The 17,769-nt window shown below is 49.6% G+C and overlaps 1 protein-coding gene across 5 annotated transcripts in view; it reads left to right on the top strand.

The window, feature by feature from the left end:
• LYN (LYN proto-oncogene, Src family tyrosine kinase) overlaps positions 1-17,769 on the top strand; it is a 109,655-nt gene that overhangs the window by 29,183 nt on the left and 62,703 nt on the right. Inside the window, exon 1 of one of the 5 annotated variants that reach the window (XM_055126823.1) lies at positions 1,259-1,348. The exons of 3 other annotated variants lie outside the window; for them this stretch is intronic. The gene's annotated coding sequence lies outside the window, so the exon portion shown is untranslated. Of the gene's footprint in view, positions 1-1,258; positions 1,349-17,769 lie in introns of those variants that run through there. One more of the 5 variants, XM_055126826.1, reaches the window with a different exon arrangement.

A 17,769-nucleotide genomic window follows, 5' to 3' on the forward strand; every position in this document is an offset into this window, starting at 1 on the left:
CCAGTGGCCGCAAGGCTCTTTGGCAAATGTGACCAGAGAGTGGTCCCACCGAATAAGGACTCTGAGGACAGACTAAGAAGCTTCCCAGAGTCTCTCCCTGGCCAGGAACAGAACCAGGAGTGGTGACTAGAGTGCAGAGGATGACATCAGGGAGACGTCCTCAGAGAGGACTGGTGACAGGGACCAGTACCATACACCGCGGGAAGGGCATCTGACTGCATCCGGCCCACACGGGTTCCGTCCTCAGCACCCCAGATGGTCTCCTGAGCCCGTCAGGAGTAACCCCTGAGTGCAGAGCCAGGAGTAAGCACTGAGCTCCACTGGGTGTGACCCCCACCCTTCAGCACTCCACCCCCCCATTAGAAAAGGCCAGGGGAGCGTGGGGCGCTGTGACTCATTAGAAGACATTTTTAGCAATAGAGATGGTGGAGAAAGAGGATCTCGTCATTGCGAGAAAAGCAGAACTTAGAACTTAGGGTCTCCAAGGCTACTGCACAGACATGCGGAGAATGGTTATTAAAGACTGGAGCTAAATGTGCTTTAGAGAAGAAATAAATAAAGTGTGTATGATGTGTGGGGGTGGGGGTGGGGTGGGGTTAGGGACAGTGCAGGGGGTAGGCTGCTTGCTGTGGACATGGCTGAACTGGATTCCAACCCATATGTCCCCTGAGTCCCACACTAGATGTGGCCAAAAAAAAAAGAAAGAAAGAAAGAAAGAAAGAAAGAAAGAAAGAAAGAAAGAAAGAAAGAAAGAAAGAAAGAAAGAAAGAGAGAGAGAGAGAGAAAGAAAGAAAGAAAGAAAGAAAGAAAGAAAGAAAGAAAGAAAGAAAGAAAGAAAGAAAGAGAGAAAGAAAGAAAGAAAAAAGAAAGAAAAGAAAAATAAAGGTGTGGAAAGTGGCATTTCATATTTTTCCCCCTTCTGGAGAACAAATATTATTTAGTGTTCAGGAGATAAGAATAGAATTCAGCTGATAATGTAACATGTCTCAAGAAAATAGTACCATAGAATAAACTTTGCTGAGGGCTCTAGAAAGCTCCCGCTCTCTGACAGCACTTTGGAAACGCCTGGATTTTATAAGAAGGATGGCTTGTGGGCCCCCGCGGGTTCCTAAAGAAAGAATCTGAAATTCTTTTGGGCTTAACCATTAGGCAAATCTAGCTTCCTGGTTTCAGAAAGAGAAAACACACCCACAAAAAGAAAAGCCCCAGCCGGCCGGCCGTGGGAACAAGGCACTTCCTCCTCTGGGCAGCGAGAAGCCCGAATGCCCGTCCTGGGCGCCTTCCTGCGCAGCGTGAGGCCGGGGGCGGCCAGCAGGCAAAGGGGCAGTGAAGACAGACGCGGCCTTGGGTGAGTGACCGAGAGCCAGGCTGGGCCCGCCCGCTCGCCTCAGCCCTGCAATCCCACGTGTCTGGAGGCTGAAATGGTGAATTCCTCGTTTTCCACCTGTTGGGTGCCTAAGTCCAAGAGAGAAAAAAAATGTCAAAGCCGGGTGAGAGAGAGACGTATCTGCAGACCCAGAAACTTGAGTGCGGGATGTGAAAGGGAACCAAAGGCGTGAGCACTGTGAGGGGAGCACGGTGTGAGCTGGGAGAGGCCCCATCTGAACTTCAGTCAGTTGAGGGGGGGTGGCGGCCAGGAGGGGCTCCCGGGACGTTACCTGGAATTCTGGAACCGCAGATGTTTCAGAGGTTGCAGAATCCACCCACATCTGGGACTGGAGAGGTAGTACAGTGTGTAGGGCGCTTGCTTTGCATGTGGCCGACCCGGGTTCGATCCCTGGCACCCTATACAGTCCCCTGAGCACCACTGGGTATGGCCCCCTAAATCCAGATAAATGAGTTAATTTTAAAAAATAAATCCACACATAGAAAGGTTCGTCGGCAATTTTTATTGAACAGTTTGTTAGTGCGAAAAGGCTGGGGGAGTCTTAACGTACTTAAAATAGTGTCACTCTAATCGTCTGAGGGCACAGGGAGGGGAAATGGGAAGTAGTAACACGTTGTTTACTTGCTGGGGTGAAGCAGTTAACAGCTGCCGTTTCATCCACTCCGCACAGTAAACCTTGAAGGAGGAGTATTAATTAGCCCCATTTACAGACCAGTAAAGCGAAACTTAATGAAGTGCCTCGGTGATGTTTATGTGGCCGAATAAACAGAGGAACGAGGTTGAACATGGACTTCCTCATCCTAAAGCACCTTGCAATCATTTTTTTTCAGCAAGATTTTTTTTTAAAACGTTGAGAATACCAGCAATATTTTGGTGGTCCGTCCAGGGAAAGATCCCAAGTGGATTAAAGCACCAATTTGAAGGACTGTTTGCCATCTGTTCTTAGCAGCATGGTTCATAGTAACCAAAACATGAACCAGTCTCGCTGCCGGCCAGAAGCTGGTAAAGAAGCTGCAATCTTCATCCTCCGTGGAACGTGGCGCTGCCACGAAAGGCGAAAGCGCCCCTTTGGGGACAGAATGGATGGATCTTGAGGCGATTGTGCTAAGTGAAACAAGTGAGGAAGTGAAAGACAATTGCCAGATGGTTCCACTCTAGGTGGAGTATAAATAGCCACAGCACACAAACGTCAAAAAACGACAAAACTGGGCTGAGCGATAGCACAGCGGGTAGGGTGTTTGCCTTGCAGGCGGCTGACCCAGATTAGATCCCCAGCATCCCATATGGTCCCCTGAGAACCTCCAGGAGTAATTCCTGAGTGCAGAGCCAGGAGTAACCCCTGAGCATCACCTGGTGTGACCCAAAAAGCAAGACAAAACAAAACAAACCCCCCAAATCCCTAAGTTTGCTACTCAGAGACTCGTGCTGGTGACAGGAGGCGACTGAGCCGGGGTGGAAGGAATGTGACAGGGTCTTTTCAGTGGTGGGACATGCTAGAGACGCAGTGGAGAGGTGCGAAGTAACTCGCGCATACTCACACATAAGGACTGAAGCTAGTTGACTGAGATTCCAGAGTCTGCAACCTGATCATCACTGTATCGCTGTATCACTGTCATCCCATTGATGATCGAGTTGCTCGAGTGGTCTCGGTTACGTCTCCATTGTTCCTGGCCCTGAGATTTTAGCAGCCTCTCTTTACTCGTCCTTCCCAACGGTGCCACATTGGAGGCTCTTTCAGGATCAGGGGAATGAGACCCATCATTGTTACTGTATTTGGCATATCAAATATGCCATGGGGAGCTTGCCAGGCTCTGCTGTGCAGGCAGGATGCTCTCAGTACCTTGCCAGGTTCTCCAAGAGGGAGAACTAGACTATACTAGGCTAGACGAGGATGCATGGCTGCAAATGCAGCAGTGCTGCAAATGCTTCTAGGAGCGTTGTTGTATAGTCTCTGGATTTTGGCCATTGATGGGATTACACGGAGCTAGGGGCAGTTTGTGGGTGTGGCTGCCAAGCTACTGGAAAATGGGGGATCTGGGTGGAGGAGGCCCAGTCCCCATTGGAGCAGGCTTGGAGATCTCAGCCTCAGGTCCCGCACACCTGGGTTCCTCTGCCCGTTCCTTGATGCATGAGGTTCCTTCCAAGCCCCTCGGAAGGGGGTGGAACCTGATAATAAATCAATAAAAATAGAGAGTGTCAGCCCCAAATGTCTGAACGATCATAAATCCTCGATTTATGGTGGTGCTCTCATTGTCACGGTATAGCAATGTCTGAAACAAAAATAATGCTGGTGACTAACTTTTATTGATCATCTAATATAAAATCAAGTAGATAGTGGCTAATTTTAACAAAAAGTTCTACTTACAGAACTGTTTCTGGGGACAAATCTAGTCCAAGGCATTAAGTTCCATTTAAATTCAGTAAATGGTCTTCTGTTATTGATTTCCTTGCTGAGTGGTGGTACTGTGGAATTTTTGGTGATGAAGGGCAGGCACAAAGGTGAGCAGAGAGTCAGTATTTGTCCCTGAGAGTTTACAGTGGAGTTAAGGAAAGCCCTTACACACTCCCACAGAGCACCCACAGAGAGTTCTAGTTCTATAGGGGCATAAAATCAACTGCGGGATGTTAAGGGCCTTTTCGTTTCAGACAGCAGAGAGAAGCAATCACAGGGGGCGGCTGTACAGGACCAGGATGGACTTTGGCGGGAAGGGCGGGTGTGCCTCAGTGGGTAGGAACCAAGATCCCAGGTCGAACACAGCAGCCAAGCCCACGTGAATGGAGCCTTCTGCAGGAAGGAACCAGGAGGGAGGCCGTGGGCCAGTCGGCAGGGCTCTGTGGCCGACAGCTTGAATATTTGAAGCCGTTTTCTGTTGGCGATAATTGTGGTGTTGCCAGTCTTAGAGGTGATGCTTGAATAGCAGCTATAATATTGGATATGGATTGCCCGGCCATTATGCTCGTTTGTGGAATACGGCTTAGCATCAGGCTGTCTGCACTGGTCATACAACAGAACAGCGGCCGACCCGGATTCTATCACCAGCGTCCCTTATGGTCCCCTGAGCCGCTGGGAGTAATTCCTCAGCACAGAACCAGGAGTAAGTCCTGAGCATCAATGGGTGTGGCTCAAAAAACAAAACCAAAAACAAAAAGAACAGACAAAAGCCCCTGAACTCAGGGCCAAGGAGATGGTGCAGCGGCTTTAAGGATGGTCTCCCAAGGCCTGCTGGGAGCTCCCTGTTTGGCTTCACATTTTTTAATTTTTAATTTTTATTTTTGCTTTTTGGGGTTGCACCCGGCAATGCTCAGGGGTCACTCCTGGCTCTGCACTCAGGAAATTACCCCTGGTGGTGCTCAGGGGACCATATGGGATGCTGGGAATCGAACCCAGGTCAGCCGAGTGCAAGGCAAATGCCCTCCCCGCTGTGCTACGGCTCCAGCCCCCTTGGTCAGCTCCACATTTACACAGGCAGAGAAAGATGGTCCTGTGGGTAAACTGTAGCAGTGAGATGGAGGAACCGTAAAACGGCAGGTGGATGAAGGACGGAACCTTTGGACAGGACTGTGTGGATATGTGTGCATTAACTTCTTTGGCCAGGCAAATGGTCTTTGAAGGATGTTGAATATAAAGTAGCGCACTGAGAATATTTGCCAAGGACGCAGGGACATGCGGGGCCGGCCAGAGGCACCAGCGAGGGGCCCATCTGCAGCCAGGAAGGCTGGGCCCAAAGTGAGTCTTGATAGCACAGTGCCACTTTGTACAGCCAAACTGGGTTCAATCCCTGGTGCTGAAGTCTCCCTCTTCCCCCTCCCAGCCCACTCTCAGCGATCCCTGAGCACAGAACCAGGAGCACACTCTGAACACTTGCTGGGTATGGCCCCCAACAAAAACTAAACAGGGGCCTGAGAGATAGTTCAGTGGGTAGGGCACTTGCCTCCCTTGCATGCGGCCACTCAGGGTTCAATCCCCGGCTTCCCATATGGTTCCCCTGCGTACTGCCAGGGGTAGTGCCTGAATGCAGAGTCAGAAGTCATCCCTGAGCATCACAGGGTGGCCCCAAACTCAAAATCATGATGAAATAAGAATAAAATTAAAGCAGAATGCACTGCTTATCTGGCCGGTCTTTTCCGAAGCCTGGAAAGCAAACCCAGTGTCCTGCTCTGCCTCCAGGACTTCGCTTTGATCCTGAAGGATAAGCTGTGACAAGGACCCCGGTACAGTCAGAGACAGTGGGAGAACTTGGGGCAGCGCCGTATTTCCCTTGAGCATTTGGGCACCAGGCGCCCCGCGAGCCTGCTGGCCCCCTGCCATGTCTCTGCACAGTTCGGGAACCATTTAGGTTTAGTCGGGAAAGAAGATTGAGCAGGGAAATCGCAGAATACGCAAGTTTGTTCTGTAATCTTTCATTTACTTCTTGTTTTGTATTTTCCTAAACATTTTATCCCTTTGCACCTTCCCCGTGGTGTGGGGTCCGGACTCAGCCTTGGTGCTCCCTGAGTGCTCGTCTCCTCTAGGCACATGCCCTGGCGGGGTTGGGGGGGGGCGGCAGGATTGCATCTTGGGAGGTGCTGCCCCCGAACCTGGACACCGCGTGCTTAGAAAGTGTGTTTGGGTTGCAGCTCTGCCTTCTCCCCAGCTCTAGCCGCTTTATTTTCCTGAGTTTCAGCAAACTCCCAGAGTCCTCCGTCCAGAAGCGTGCCATGCTCGCACCTGCTCCTTGTCCCGCTGTTACTTCCCTCCCCTATTGATTGCTGGCGTGGACGGAGCCTTCTTCGCTATGCAGGCAGGCAAGTGTAAGTGTAGGGCCGCATTATCAGCTGTACTTTGCCTGGCCCTCTTTATGGGCCTAACTGTAAATTCCTAATTGTGCCTTTCATTTATCATTAATGACTCGGGCTATCTCCTTGGGAATAAAGACCACTGCTGAGTAGGGATGGAACTCGAGTCCCTAAGGTTATTTTCCCCAAGCCTGGATGGTAGTAGTTTGGGGATTCAACCAAGAAAATCTGATGAAATCCCATTGGAGTTTACATTATAATTGTGAAGGCAGAGCAGGGAACAGCCTGCCCTTCAGAATGGAAAAGAAACAGCTGGACTCGAGAGATAGGGTGTAGGGCTGACCCAGGTTGCACCCCCAGCACCACATACGGTCCCCCAGGCCCCATCAGGAGCGATCCCTGAGTGCAGAGCCAGGAGAAAGCCCTGACACCACTGGCTGCGTCCACACGACAAAAGCAAAACAAAGAGTAAGAAAAGAAGCGATTGGATCTGAAGAAGGAGCACTTTCCATGGATGGTCCTCAACAGAAATGCGTTAAGCTTTAGAGATCTTGGTAAAATCATGAGGCTGTTTTCTGAAAGATGGAGAATGACGTGGGTCTGTGCCTCATCGGCCACCAGCCTCTGAAAATCCACGAGCAAGTTTTGAAGTGTTAAGGAAGAGTCAGGGTTAGCAGTCGTGTGTCCGGCGAGAGGGAAGGGGAAGTACGGAGTTTCCCGAGCGCTGCTGGCCCAAGCTCTGTCCCCTCACCAGCGACATCTGCGCTCCTGAGACACACTTGGCAGAACCGATGAGTCACGATCGATTATTATTAACAAAGTCCACAGGATCACTAGGGTTCACTCGGGGCACGGAATATTCTGAAGAGACGTGTCACTGCTCTAAGACATCCTCTGTCCCTCCTTCAGTCCTCTCTCCTCCTGGAGTGCTGGCAACCACACTTGTCTTTTATGGGGGGGGGGGTGAATTTTTAAGTTCTTTTGATTTGGGGCCACACCTGGCAATCGTCCTAGGCCTCTCCTGACTGAGTTCAGGGGTCACTCCCAGTGGCGCTCAGGGCACCGTAGGGGATGCTGGGAATTGAACCTGGGTCCACTGCATGCTAGGCAAGTGCCCTCCCCACTGTGCTCTAGCTCCAGTCCTTCACTGCTTCTCTTACTGCTTACACTTGGCCTTTTCCCAGAAGTTCGTACTGTTGGACTCCCTCAGATGTAGACTTTAGAGCCTGGTCAGCTGAGTGTCCTTCTTTGCCTGAGTAATATGCATTTACGCCCCTTCTGTGTATTTCTGGAGCATGCTAGCTCATTTCTTTTCATCAAAGAATACTCAGTTTCCAATATTTGTTTACCCACCGAAAGGTCTCTTGGTTGTTTTCAAGTCTTGTTAACTGTGAATGAAGCTGCTATAAACATCCGGATATACATACATTTTTGTGTGAACAGAATTCTTCAGTTCATTTGGGTATCACTGTCATCCCGTTGCTCATCAATTTGCTCACGCGGGCACCAGTAACGTCTCCATTGTGACTTGTTGTTACTGTTTTGGCATATCGAATACACCACGGGGAGCTTGCCAGGCTCTGCCGTGTGAGTGAGATACTCTCGGTAGCTTGCTGGGATCTCCAAGAGGGACAGAGGAATCGAACCCAGGTTGGCCAGGTGCAGGGCAAACTCCCTACCCACTGTGCTATCATCAAAAAATACGTGACAGAATTAGATGTTTAGAGTGTATTTAGTTGCATCGGAAATGCAAGCTGTCTTGCAAAGTGTCTATGCCATGTTTACATTCCCACCAGCACTGCAAAAGGCTTCTTGCTCATCCACCTCTCAGTAAGTGACAAAACATTCTTGACATGCGGAGACATGAGTTTCTGCGCAGAAATCGGGATATGTCAGTCTGGACTCTGTTTGCAGATCCATTTGTCAGGAAACGGACACGAAAAGATAGGTCCTGAATATGGGAGGGAAGTGAGGCTGTGTGAGAAATTTCTAGGAGGAAGCAAAAATCCTGAGCTTCAGATTTAATAATAGACCACAGAAGTCAAAGAGTTTTAAGAAATCAGTTTAACATTCTAAAACTGGGGCCAGAGAAATAGAACAGCAGAACAGCAGGTGGGCCCTTGCCTTGCACACTGCTGACCTAGATTTGATTCCTGGCACCACTTCTGCTCCCTCCCCCCATGCCCCCCCACCCCCGTCTCCAAACCCCGTCAAGAGTTATCCCTGAGTTCAGAGCCAGGAATAAACCCCGAGCACAGCCAAGTGTCGCCCCCTCCAAACAAAAATAAATTCTAAAACCATAATGATGAGTAAAAGAAGTGTACTTGGAAAGAACAGAAATAACTTTCTATTTCTCATAGTACATTTAAGCTGCTTTCAAAGTTACACCATAAATATTTAAATTGTATTCCCTAAAAGGTGAAGAATCATGTTTTAGACATAAGTTTAATATCATAAGTTTAATAATAAGTTTTATGTTTAAAGATAAAAATGTAATTCTTGCTACCAAAGAATATTCAATAAATGATCACTTTTCTCTTGTTGTTTCATAATGCTTTTGCAGAGAGCATCCCTGGCTGTGCTCAGGGACCAAACCAGGGTAATGACACACAAGGCAAGTGCCCTTAACCCTGCCTCTCCGGCCCCCACAGGCTGATTTCCTGTATATCACATCCCCAAAATTTTAAATTTATATTAATTTGCTATTTACTTGGGGAGGAGAACATTGGACAGTGCTCAGGGAACAACGCTGGAGACCAAACATCCAGAGCAGGTGCCATCTCCCTAGCCCGCCTCATGACTGTGCTTCAAGAAATAAGCACTAACTTCTGTCCACTGAAGCTAATATAGTTCCAAGAAGACTCAAGTCCTTAGTTTTAAAATATAGACGATTCCTTAAAAGATATTGTGGAAATCTTCACAAGCCTTTGAAGCAATTACATTTGATAAACATGATTATATTCAAGGGACTGGAGAAATCTACAGCTGGTAGTGTGCTTACCGTGCACACGGCTGACCTGGGTTCGAGCCTAGGCATCCCATCTGTTCTCCAGAGCACTGCCAGGAGTCAGAGTGCAGAGCCAGGAGTAACCCTACCATTGCCAAATGTGGCCCCCCAAACCAAAAAATGTTAAATTCTTTTTTTTTTTTTGCTTTTTGGGTCACACCCGGTGTTGCACAGGGGTTACTCCTGGCTCTGCACTCAGGAATTACTCCTGGCGGTGCTCAGGGGACCATATGGGATGCTGGGATTCGAACCCGGGTCGGCCGCATGCAAGGCAAACGCCCTACCCACTATGCTATCGCTCCACCCCCCAAAAAAATGTTAAATTCTTAAGGTACTAAAATGACTCCAGTTAGTGTCAATTGTTGTTAACTTAAGCTGCTAGCTACCTTTTCTGATAAGAAATTATATAAGCCTCATAGAGAGTCAAAAGATAAACCTCTTTGGTAAATTTGCTATCACGTAAGTTGAAAACATTCAGAGAACTGAATTGGGGAAATGAATTTTGAGGGCTAAGCTACACGTATTTAGTTAGTGCCTAACTGAGAAACAAGTAAATTCTTGATTTTGCATATTTCAAACAGTCCCATGATAAGTATTCTTTTACACACTTTGGTGTGGTGGCCCAGTTATTTTCTTAGAAGTAACTTATTGCTAGAAGTGGTGATGTTAGGTTAAAAAGCGTATATATATATATATATATTTTAATATATATATTAAAAGACGGTATTGTGAAGTTCAGAAAGCCACTGTTTATCCTTCATGCCAAGTTCCGTGATTTCTGGTGAGGAAATGAGTGCCCGAGAAGAAAGTGGTTTTGTCTGTGATTATAGGACCACGAAAGCCGGCCTGAGCCTGCTCAGCTCCGCCTGTCCTGCCCGTCTCGTTACTCTCTCTGCTCTCTTAGCACGTGGGTCAAAATACTATGGAGTCTCTGCCCTGACTCCAAGCTTTCTTTTTCCTTTTTCCCAAATTTTTATTTTGTTAAAGCACCCTGAATCACAAAGCTGTTCATAGTTGGCACTTTAGCATCCAATGTTCCATCACCGATCCCGACACCCGTGTCAACTTCCCCCACCAGCGCCCCCAGCTCCCTCTCCTACCCCGCCCCAGCCTGCCATCTTGGCAGGCACCTTTACATTCTGGTTATTAAAAATTTGCGCCTCGTGATTTCAATGTTGCTGACTCTGTGGTTTGGCTATTTAGCACGATCGTTCCGTGCCCACCCTGTATGAGTCACTTCACCCCTGCCCCGTTGCTTCTCATCTCTCTCTTTGCCCTTTCACTCTGTCCTCTCTGTGCTCTGGCTCCAAGGTTGACCTAGGCATCCCCCTGTAAGCTGTTGCATGCCCTCAGCCAGTCGCTCTAAATGCCATGTACAGGGGTTACCGTCCTGTTGGTCTGTCTCATTCTGGCTTTCTTCCCTTCATAGGTATCTTCCAGCTCATCCAAACTGTCGGGCGTCAAACCTCTCCTATATTTCTTTACTGTTCTGAGCTTCGTTCCTGGAGTCATTCTCAATAAATGCGGTGACTTTAGGGGCTGGAGAGGTGGGACAGCGGCCAGTTGCTTGCCTTACTCGCTCACTCGCTACCCAGGTTTGCTATCTGGCAGCACCGCTAAGGTCCCCTGGTATCGCCAAGAGTGACCCCTGAGTACAGAGGCAGGAGTAAGCTCTGCGCTGAGCCAAACAAAAAAGGATAAGTAAGGGAAACAGCTGTGTTAAGTGGGGGAGGAGAAAGAATCCAGAGGGTTTGGCACTTGCTGTGCATGGACCCACCCCAGGTCAGTCTGCACCTCCCTTGGTTCCCTGAGACCCTCCAGAAGTGATCTCTGAGTGCAGAACCAAGCAAGCCCTGAGCGTTACTGGGGGTACCTAGAAACAAGCCCATCCCCCACCCCCTAGGGTGCACGCATACACTCACAAGCACACACACACACAAATACACATGTGCACACACAAGTACACACGTGTGCACATATACACATACACACAAGCATATGCAGACACGCATATATACATGCGCACACATGCACATGCACACACATGCACACACATGAGCACACATGCACACAAGCATTTGCACACACACACATGTGCGCACACATGCACGCGCGCACAGTTTTAAAGGGACGAGAGGTGGCTCAGCGGTAGAGCACCAGCCCCGCAGGCCTGCAGTCACGAGCACAAAGCCTCACCCTGCCACGGGAAGGGGAAGCCCTGCCAGCATGGCCGAGTGTGGCCTCGGCTGTGCAGCCATCGGGGGTGTGACGCCCCAGTCACCCTCAGCACGCACGGAAGGGAGAGGAGGGACCAGCGGCTACGGCGGGGCTAGGAAGCAGAGTCCCTTTGCTCTCCGTGCTCATCCTTGTTTCAGAGTGTCTCTGGGGGGTGAACGCTACTCTTTCACCCCCACACCACACTGAGGCTGTGCAGCCCCAGGCCTGTGAGGACGGAACCCTCTGCCACCGTGCTTAGGTTTACAGCGCTTGTCAAAGAAAATGGTTTCAGAGAGGGCACGGCATCAGCAGATGCACAGCGAATCAAATGCGCAGGCTTTGGTCAGGAAACGAGTGAGGGGGAAGCTGCACTGCCTCTCTTTCTTCGGGGCTCTGGGCCTGGCCCTGAGCGTGGCCCACCGCCTGACGCTCTCCAAGCTCCCCTACGCGCTGTGTTCTCTCTCTGGCCCCAAATGGTTTGTTTTTTAGTGCTTGTTCCTGGGCCACACCCCCAACAGTTCTCAGGATTTTCTCCTGGCTGTATGCTCAGGGATCACTCCTGTCAGGCTCAGGGGATGCTGGGGCTCGAACCCAGGTTGGCTGCATGCAAGACAAGCGCCCTACCCACTGTACTATCTCATGCAAGGCAAGCGCCCTACCCACTGCACTATCTCATGCAAAGCAAGCACGCTAACCACTGCACTATCTCACGCAAGGCAAGCGCCCTACCCACTGTACTATCTCACGCAAGGCAAGGGCCCTACCCACTGCACCCACCTTTTCTATTAGCCAAGGATCATTTGTGCTTGGGTGTTTTCCCTTCCACCTCTCGCCTCCGGAGCTGCCTTTCTCTTCCTTCTGGGCCCCATAACTTAGGAAGCGCTTCAGGAAAGAGCTGCGGGTCTTTCCACAGGAGGCAGCGGGAGCAATCTGGGAAGTTGATGGCCCGAGCTCGGGCACTGCCGAGGCTGCTGCTGCCTGGCTCCTGCCCTCTGCAGCTCTGTTCTCTGTTCTGGGCAGTGCCCGCCCAGGCTCAGCGTACCTGAGTCCTTCTCTTTCCCTCCCGCCCCTCTTTGCCTCGGACCCTCAGTCTCTTCGCTCCACCGTGCCCGCCTGTAACCTAAGGGCCGGGCAGGAGAACATCAGTACCAGGAAGAAGGTGCGAGAATTCCCAGGAAGCCTTTGTACGGGTAATTCAGCTGTTGCACAATGTCATTCAAATATTGGATTTAGGAAATTATGATGTAGTTGGGGGGAGGGGGGAGTTTTTCGTTTCTCCATGGAGGCAGCTGGATTAACTGAAGAAAATGAATGTCCTGCTAAAAATAAAACTCTCAGCATTTTGTAAAGGAAAGAAATTTAGGTTGAGGAGGTTAAATTATGGTGAGTTTTATTTTTGAAGTTTCAGCTCTAGGATTATGTGGACAGTTGCATTTAGGTTTCCTAGGGGGGTGTCACATCCAGTTCCTATTTTTCACTTCTGTAAATTCTGCTAAAATGAGAAATAGCAGATTAAAAACCCTCATGTAGCAGGCAGAGAGCCTGTGAACTAGTTGATAGAGAAGGTAACGAGTGGAATCCTATTTCAGCCTACAAACTCCAGGATGAGAAAATCTGACCCCAGATCCATTCTGTTCAGCCAGGATATGGGATCTCCCTCCTCGCTCTGCTTTTCCAGTGCTTTCCTCTGTCACAGAGTGATGCACACGTTTCATGCTGAGCACGTTTGCTGCGTCATTGCAAAGCACACAGCATTGTGACAGCACCTGTAGGATACCCCTCCTCCAGACGGGGACAAGACGCCAGGGAGAAAATGCCTATTCGGATGGTGCAAGCAGAGGTCGGAGAGAGAATCCGGTGGGGGGACGTTTGCCTTGTGCGCAGTCAACCCAGCCTTGATCCCTGGCACCCCTGTGGTCACCTGAGCTAGGTGTAAGCCCTGAGCACTGCTGGGTGTGCCTTCCTGCCCCACCCCAACAAAAAAGTTATTATTCCTCAGATGGTTCAATTAATCAGGCCGTGACTAAGCTCAAGGTGTGTCCTACCATTCCTTCGAGGTGCTGGCAGTTTTGCAGGATTATTTTCTTCTGATATTGGAAAATGATATTGGACTTTAATATAAATCACATTGAATCTGTATATATTGCTTTCCATTGAGGAGAGCCTGGCAAACTCCCCGTGGTGTATTCATATGCCAAAACCAGTAACAATGATGGGTCTCATTCTCCTGACCCTGAAAGAGCCTCCAATGCGGCACCATTGGGAAGGACAAGTAAAGAGAGGCTGCTAAAATTTCAGGGCTAGGATGAATGGAGACATTACTGAGACCGCTCGAGTAAATCAATAATCAACGGGATGATGATGATGATGATGATGATGATGATGATGATGATGATGATGATGATGATGATGATTGGAAAATGAAGTAGTGTCTGCCTGGCATTTCTTTAAGGGAATTAAGAACTGTGTGTATAGTAAACCACCCCCACCCATCCCTCACTGAAGGTTTGGCTTGCCACCGGCGCTCTCATCTGCAGTCTATGGCAGTCCAGATATATGATGTGCAATATGGCATTTTGAGAGAGTGCATTGATGGAGCTCACCACAGTATTTTGTGATAATTCCCGTGTTTTACTATTGCTACAAAACTTCTACCATGCCTAGTTTGCAAGTCAAATATCTTAGCTGTGTGTGAGGTAAAAACCCTCGTGTGGAGCATTAGTTACTGAGGTTTCAGGAACTCACGGGGGTTCTGGAACATACCTGCGTGGTGAAGGAGGGATCACTGTGCAGCTCTTATAAGTGCTGTTTTCAGTACTCTAAGCGTTTAACAGATCTTACCTAAACTAACTCTTCACCTCCTGACAGGTGAATGTCTGTCTTTCAGGACTGACACACAGCAAGACTGTGTTACTTGCCCCTCACCCAATACTCGATGAACCAAGGGTTGGAGTTTAGTAATTCGGCTTTACATCATGCGAATTGTCAGCTTCTGTATAGGATCTTGTATCTTATGAGGAAAGTTTAGACCTAACCAACAGGGCAAAAGGCAGGGTATTCTTTCAGACATTTTTCTGCACATATGAAATAGATGCACGCATAATTATATATACATCTTTTATTTTTTAATTTTAGTTTAGTCACCAATACAATTTTATAATACTGCCCCTTGAAGGATTTCCTGATACGACATGCGTACCCCATACCCAAAACCAGAGAGTCCATTTCCTTCCACCCTTTCTCACTGCCCCCTGTACCTCCCCACTCACCCCCACATCTCACTACTCTGGTGAGCTTCATTCATACACCTACTCTCTGCCAGCGGTGATGGGTTACCATGAATGCCCGAGCGAGGGGACAGAGCAGCAGTATGGTGGCCAAGCTGGAGTCCGTCGAGGCACCCTGAGAACCACTGGGAGTGATGGCCAGAGCCCGGAGGCACAACTCTGAGTACTACTGAGTGTGGGCCAAAAGGCAAAGAAAGACGGGAAGGAAGGAAGGGAGTAAGGAAGGGGAAGGGAGGGAGGGAGGAAGGAAGGAAGGAAGGAAGGAAGGAAGGAAGGAAGGAAGGAAGGAAGGAAGGAAGGAAGGAAGGAAGGAAGGAAGGAGGGAAGGAGGGAAGGAAGGAAGGAAGGAAGGAAGGAAAGAGGGAAGGAGGGAAGGAAGGAAGGAAGGAAGGAAGGAAGGAAGGAGGGAAGGAAGGAAGGAAGGAGGGAAGGAAGGAAGGAAGGAAGGAAGGAAGAGAAAGAAAAAGAAAGAAAGAAAGAAAAAGAAAGAAAGAAAGAAAGAAAGAAAGAAAGAAAGAAAGAAAGAAAGAAAGAAAGAAAGAAAGAGGAAGGAAGGAAGGAGGGAGGGAGGGAGGGAGGGAGGGAGGGAGGGAGGGAGGGAGGGAAGGAAGGAGGGAAGGAAGGCTTTAGAATGGGCATATCTGGAAAGATGGCCAGTAGGCATGAAATGTTCATTGATTGTTACGCAAATTCAGATCAGCCGCTCATACATCCACAGCGGTGTGGCCGGCCATAAAGGAAGACCAAGGCCAGCACCTGCAGTGCAGCCACTGGGATGCTGGAGTGCTTTGTGCCCGGTGAAACAGAACAGAGACAGGAGCAGTGTGCCTTCACTTACCCGGTGATGGAGAAGCCGAACAGGAGCCACAGCAAGACAGAGAGAAACTCCCAGCTGTCGACTGTAGTGACACAATCCTTGGCTGCCGTTAAGGCGGTGGGGTGGCGAGTTGTGATAGGGGCACACATGTTGATTTTCGGTCCCCTGCAGTGGAAACACATGATGTTTGACTGCAGTAATGTCAGTCACACCAGGCCAGCAGCCCAGCCCCCTGACTCTCCGAAGTGACCCAGGTGTCACTTCCAGTGTGAACATGTCCACATGAACATCAGTTCATCAAGCCACACACCTGAAACTTACCCAATCCTGTCGGTCAGTCGCCTCTCAGTAAAGCGGAGGGGAAGAAGGGCCCCGAGTCAGGGAACAGCCTCGGCAGCTTGTCTGCGAGGATCACTCACCTCAGCGGGAGCAGCATGCTAAACGGGAACCACAGTCAGTCTTTTACTCCCGAGTTGGATTTTGGTATGAACAATAAGAGATTTGGGGCTGGAGCCATAGGACGGTGGGGAGGGCGTTTACCTGGCACACAGCAGACCCGGGTTCAATCCCCAGCATCCCATATGGTCCCCCAAGCACCGGCAGGAGTGATCTCTGAGTGCAGAGCCAAGAATAATTCCCCAAGTATCTCTCGGTGTGGCCCGCCCCCTAAATAAAGCAAAACAAAAGATTCTGATGAGTTAATGGATGATCACTGTAGCACTGTCATCCCATGGCTCATAGATTTGCTCAAGCGGGCACCAGTAACGTCTCCATGGTGAGACTTGTGACTGTTTTGGCATATCGAATATGCCATGGGGAGCTTGCCAGGCTCTGCCGTGTGGGCGGGATACTGTCGGTAGCTTGCCGGGCTCTCCGAGAGGGGCTGATCGGGCCAGTGGCACAATGGATAACACGTCTGACTACGGATCTTACGGATGACACCTGTGGATATTTGTTCCATGAAAGACATTTTTCTTTGTCTTCTCCTGTTGTCTGGACACATTATTGGATGCCGCTTTGTGACCCAAGTACTCCCCAGCTTCTGGTGACGTGCACACATAGTTGGGCTTCCAAAAGGAACATAGCAGGGTTGCATTTGTGTGTGAAAACTTGTGTTTCAGTGATAATGATGACGGCGTTGGTTTGGGGCCCGTTCCCAGCTGTGAGCAGAGCTTATCCCTGGCTCCCGGGGGTCACTCCTGGAGTTCTCAAGGGACCCTCTATGGTGCCAGGGATTGAACCCAGGTCAGCTGAGTGCAAGACAAATGCCCTAACCCTTGTGCCATCTCTCTGGCCCTTGATTTGGTTATTACTAACTGAGAGACTTCGATGCTTTCATTTGCAGTTAAAAACTGAAGACAAAAAACTCCATCGTGCCCAAACTTTCCATAGAGTCATCAGAAAGCTCAAAATTCGGCCCTGAGCCACCCTGGCCTTTGAGGAACCTGGTCAACTTCCTCTTCCCTCAAAAAGGCTGTGACAAGCCGCAGGAGCCCCGGGCCCACCGGATTTGCATTCTCTCTTCTCTAGCTTCTGCTCTCCGGTACTGGCCTCATTTTTGGCTCCCCCCCCCCACCTCCCCGTTTTAAATCCTTTTGAGGAAGATGCAAGCTACCAAAATGACCCCTTCAAGAAGAAAAGCGCCTTGGGGCTGGAGCAATAGCACCGTGGGCAGAGCAGTTGCCTTGCACGCAGCCGACCTGGGTTTGATTTCCAGCATCCCATATGGTCCCTCGAGCACCGCCAGGAGTAACTCCTGAGTGCAGAGCCAGGAGTAACCCCTGAGCATCGCCAGGTGTGACCCAAAAAGCTAAAAAAAAAAAAAAAAAAAAAGAAAGAAAAGAAAAGCGCCTGCCCTAGAGGCAGGCAGAGGGTGGGGGGTGGGGGGTGACGGGAGGGACCCTGGGGACACTGGTGCTGGGAAATGTGCCCTGGAGGAGGGACGGGTGTTGGAATACTGTGTGACTCAAACCCGGTCATGAACAGCTTTGTAAGGGTCTATCTCATGGTGGTTTGATTAAAAAAGTGAAAAACAAAAACAAAAAATCCCCAAATGATCTCTTCATTCAGCGTCATTAGTTGAGAACATAGAGTTGTCCCAGTAGCCAGCGTGATGGTCGGAAACTGACGGAGCCCAGATGTGAGGCCAGACTCTGTGAGTCTTTCCATCCCCCTCCCTGCCACCCTTTCTCCCCTCCAGCCTCTCTCCTCCCCCTCCCTAACGCTGCCTTTCTGAAGTGAGGTGCTCAGGAAACTACTCATGTTCAAACATGAAGGC

The sequence above is a fragment of the Sorex araneus genome, chromosome 2 (assembly GCF_027595985.1).
Source record: "Sorex araneus isolate mSorAra2 chromosome 2, mSorAra2.pri, whole genome shotgun sequence".
Lineage (NCBI taxonomy): Eukaryota > Metazoa > Chordata > Mammalia > Eulipotyphla > Soricidae > Sorex > Sorex araneus.